Genomic DNA, 5,522 nt, shown 5'->3' on the forward strand with positions numbered 1-5,522 from the left:
ATATACACTACGTTTTCTGTACATGAATATAATTACAAAATTATCTTCCAAAAAAAAAAAGAAATTGAGGCTATGAATTTGAGAGAAAACAAAACAAGGTACACAGGAAGGATTGGTGGGCGAGAAAAGGAGGGAAGAAAGAAATGTAGTTACACTTTATTTTCATATGTATTTATTATATGATTCATATATATTAATATATTAATAAGCATTTATATTAATTTCATACATATATATGATATATATGATACATACATATGATATATGCCGCATAAGTGACCTCAAAACAGTTGAATTACTAAAAAGCCCAGCCCAGGATGAGTAATGACCCACGGAAGCTGAGTCCCTGGAATTTACAGCCTAACTTGCAGGCAGCTCTGAGGAACTTAACTCCAGCACCTAATTTTTATCTGTACTTGACAAATATTATCTAAGAGCATTCATCTGCTTAGGATAAAGACCTGTGTGTGATTCCTTAACATAAGTTTATCAGTTTGTTAAGAAACAGTTGATACCAAGGAAAGGTTTGACTCGAAGAGTATCTGGCCCAAGCATCACAGGGCAAGAGACCCCTTATCTCTTGTGCTGGATTGATCTGCAGTCTCTGAACAGCACATTCTGTGGAGTCTGGCAAGGAGGGTCATAGTATCCAGGCTGAGGGTGTAAACGTCAGTGCAGGGAAAACAGTTCCCACTTCACAGATCCATTGCTGTAAAATGAGCCACCCAATGACTTAGTCAAACAACTACCATTCTACCATCTAAGGACCCTGCAGATGGGGTGGGTTGAGCTGGGAGGTCATGCAAGGGGAGGAAATATTGACAGAAGGCTTCCTGAGAGAATATCACACTTACCAAAGCTTCATTTAAGAAAATATGTAATGACATTATTTATTTGTTTATATTTGTTTATTTATGTGCGCATGTGTGCACACGCAGGCACGCCCCAGTGTGCTTGTAACGGCGGTCAGGAGACAAGTTGCAAGAGTGAGTTCTCTCATTCCACCACACGTATGCTGGAGATCACAGGTCGTCAGATGAGGCAGCAGAAGCCTTGGCTTGCCTCTAGAGCCATCTTACAGGCCAGCTCTCAGATTTGCTAGCAAAGAAACTTTACTTTTGAATTCCATGTGTATTTCAACCAAATGAATATTTGTCTAGCAATTTATCCTAAGAAAACAATTGGAATGATAAATTAATAAAAAACTCAAAATTTTCCATTGGAAACAACTGTAGTTGCCTAATACCCAGTAGTAGAAAACCAGTTAGCCCAATGAGGTTGAGGACATTTTAGGAGCTTATGCCCAGAAAACAAGTAGGATGACATTTAAATTCATCTACATCATGTAATAGCTATATGATCTTGAACAAGGTAGGTACAAGAAAATCTCAGTTTCTCTACAAAATGAAGAAAAGGCAACAACAACAACAAAAAGAACTTTTTGATGATTCAGTGGAATGGCGCATGTAAAGGCAAAGTAACAGTAACCAATGTTACTGATAGTTCTAGTGTATTAGTGCAAATATTTCTCGTTGTCCACATTGCCATACATACACCACATCCATGAACCCACATGGCTGACCTTTCTATTGGTTCTGACCAATGATTTGTAAGTGAGAACAACATATGTTACCTCCTAGCCAAACATCTGTTGGTAAAAAGATCTTTTCTCTATTGCACAACAATTTGGCAATTCTTTTTTAAGATTTTATTTTTAATTTATGTTATGTATGAATACATTGTCGCTGTCTTCAGACACAGCAGAAGACGGCATCTGATCCCCTTACAGATGGTTGTGAGTCACCATGTGGTTGCTGGGAATTGAACTCAGAACTTTCTTAAGAGTAGTCAGTGCTTTTAACCACTGAGCCATCTCTCCAGCCCTCAATGTGGCAATGTTTTGTGAACTCTGTAGTTGCTTTGTCCTCACGTGTCTATGATGGTATACCTTCTAGCCAATCCTTCATGGATATACTGCTGTGAGGGTAAAGAGTAGATCCCTGTGGTTGTAAGTTGCTGAGACCCAAGGGCTATTTGTTACTGCACTATAAACTAGCCTGTTGTGACTGATACAAGGCTGTTATCCAACCTTGCAGTAAACATTATTATGAAAGCACTAAACTCAGCAATAAAAAATATGAGACAGATGCATGGCACACAACTGCAAGCCAGCAGTCGGACAAATGCAGCAGGAAGATTGTGAGTTCAAGACCAGCCTGGGCTATAGAGTGAATTCGAGGCCACCCTCTCACCAAACATAGGAAAGCTCTTTCTCCAAAAAGACAGCATAAATTTATTAAAGGTGTATTTATTTTTATTCATATGAGTACACTGTAACTGTCTTCAGACTCACCAGACAGAAGAGGGCATCGGATCCCATTACAGATGGTTGTGAGGCACCATGTAGTCTCTGGGAATTGAACTCAGGACCTCTGGAAGAGCAGTCAGTGCTCTTAACCACTGAGCCATCTCTCCAGCTCAGCATATAATTTTTTAAAGACAAAAATCTAGTTGCTATATGGGTGATATATTTATCTTGAAAAAATTAATATCACAGCCACATGAGGTATTCTTGCAGCTTCTACATGAGATGTCTCAATCAACTATTGGCTCAAGAAAGCATGACTTCCATTCACCTAACTTTACTAACCTCGTGTGTGTGTGTGTGTGTGTGTGTGTGTGTGTGTGGACGAGTGGTGCTGAGTGGGTGTTGGGAATTTGCAGTCTTTACAGAATTTGCTCCAGGTATCCAGAGGGAATCTTGGAATTTACATCCCATGAAAATGGGATGGTCTACTATGTTATATATTAACATGTTATCTTGATCAAAATAGTGTAAACTCTTCATCCCCAGCATAGAAAGTGCTGTGAGAAACAAAGTAGACATGTAAAAAAATAAACTATATAGTAGGGGCTGGAGAGATAGCTCAGTGGTTAGAGCACTTAATCTCCTCTAGAAGACCCAGGTTCAATTCCCAACACCCACGTGGCAGCTTACAACTGTCTGTAACTCCAGTTCCAGGTGATTCAACACAAGGGAATCTGACACCCTCACACAGACATACATTCAGGCAAAACACCAATGCACATAAAAAAATAATAACAAAATAAACAAATCGTTTAAAAAATCGAAACAGGAAGGTGTGGGAAATGTTTATATTGTCTTCTGCTGGGTGATACAATTGGTTGATTTCCATCTGTTATTCATATAATTTATGTACTTTTGTTTATATATCATATATGACATATTATATAACATAGTATGCTATTAATAATTTAAATACCATTAATTCATTTCACTTATTTGCTGTCTTTATATTTATCTAATGTATGATCCCTTCAATAAGAACTGGGTGAAATTTTTCTAAATTTCAGCAATGAATATATATTAACTTTTGTATGAGGAGTGAGAATACCAGGTTATATTTTCTGATCCCTCACAGTAGGTGGAGCCTAAAGGCTCCATAGTTTGCATTATCCCAACGTTCCCGAGAGTTGAGTGTTTACCATTGTCTCCACCTACTATTCATAGTTAAGGGTTCTAAAGCACAGAGAAGTGAACAATGAAGCTAAGATTCAAATCCCAGAGCCTCTGTCATAGCTGTGATATAGCTGGCCAGTGGTACATCAGTATATCGTGACGAGTACGTAAGCTCTTGTAAGAATAAAGAGGTATACAGTCCTATGTAGTTTCTTATGGAGTGCTTATAAAAACTCCTTTAAAGACGCCAGCAGGCATCGCTTCCCCACTTCCAAGACAGAGTTGCAGACCCATATGCCTCCATCATAGCTTGGAGCAGGTGCTTCTTGCTCCCACAAGTCTTCTTCCCCCAACACCCAGCCATGCTGATCTATCTTAGCTCCTTTGCATATCTACTGAATACATGGTTCTGTTGCTGTATGTTAGTTGCAGGTTCTGTTTGCAAGCAAATCTGTAGGGGTGTGAACACCAGACAGAAGTTGGGAGGCTTGGGGTCTAGACTTGGCATCATTACCAGGAACCTCAGTCTGTGCACCTATAAAACGAGCGTGTTTGCAAGACAGAAACAGGCACCAAAGGACCAGTCCAGAGGTCCTGCCGGATGAGGACTGCCTATCTGTACATTGTCTGACCAGACACACAGCCCCCACAGCCCCCACAGCCCCCACAGCCCAGAAGCAACAGCCTTTCCCCCTGAGGGGGAGGGGGGAGAACTGCCCTTGTGTGTCCATTGCAAGTAAGCAGAAGATGGATAGTTGATGTGTTTATGTTCTGGAGAGCAAACCCAGAGCCTTACCACCTGAGGCAAGCACTCTCTCACTGAGCTACATCTGCAGCCCCAGAAACTCTTGAATAATAGTGATTCACTTCATTCATTCATTCATTTATTCATTCAACAATTACTTGAGAATCCATCCTGAACATTGACAGCAAGTTGAATTCTAGAGTTATTTACACTGAACTAAACAAAGTTCCTGCATATACAGGGATACAAATGAATAAACGAATCAATGACTGCATAACAGGAAGCCACAGTTGCTGGTGGTAATTGTATCCACACTTCTGCAAAAAAAAAAAAAAAAAAAAAAAAAAAAAAAGAATACAATGTCTCTCCTAAAGGCTATACTTAGGGCAAAAACAAATGACCAGCTAGATATAGTGACACAGAAACAAGAGGACAAGAGTATGCAAAGTTCAAGGCCAGTTTTAGCTACATGGTGAAATCCTGCTCCACCCCTCCACTACACACACTTACACACACACACACACACGCACGCACGCACGCACGCACGCACGCATGCACACACGCACGTACGTACGCACTCGAAGAAGACTTTCAATTATGAGATCAGAGTCTGGGCCAGGGATATGACTCGGAAGGTAAACCATTTTCTGTACAAGTAAGACTGATAGGCTGAGTTCAGTCCCTAGAACTCATAAGATTCTGGATATGGTGTTATGTATTTGTAAAACGGGAGGCAAAGACAGAGTAAGCCAGGTCAGCTAATCTGGAGTCTTGGGCAACATCAGAAACATGAGAGACCTTGCCTTAAAAACAATGTAGAAGGTGTATGCCTGTACTCTCTCTCTCTCTCTCTCTCTCTCTCTCTCTCTCTCTCTCACACACACACACACACACACACACACACACACACACATACAAATAATTATAATAATAGCAGCAATTTTTAAATAAAAGTTTGGATTTAGGCCATAGTTCTGAATTCAGTCCAAGAGTTTGAACTAATTACTATCATTGTCTTCACAATCCTTCAAGAGCCTCCTCTATAACCTGATGATCATGGCAGCTCTGCCTCCCTTGTAAGGTTGATTCAAGGGCCAAGCCAACCAGTAAAGTCAAACAGATAATAATCTCTGATTTCCTCCACTTTATAAACTTTCGGTTGTACACTCTAGGGAAGTTTAAGTTGCTACTAAGTCAGGCTTGTGTGTTCTCAAGCTGAAAACACAGTAAGTCTCAGCTGGTGCCCAAGAGCACTGTGGGATTCTGTTCAACACACTGTACAGTGAATATTACTCT

The sequence above is a fragment of the Apodemus sylvaticus genome, chromosome 17, assembly GCF_947179515.1.
Source record: "Apodemus sylvaticus chromosome 17, mApoSyl1.1, whole genome shotgun sequence".
Lineage (NCBI taxonomy): Eukaryota > Metazoa > Chordata > Mammalia > Rodentia > Muridae > Apodemus > Apodemus sylvaticus.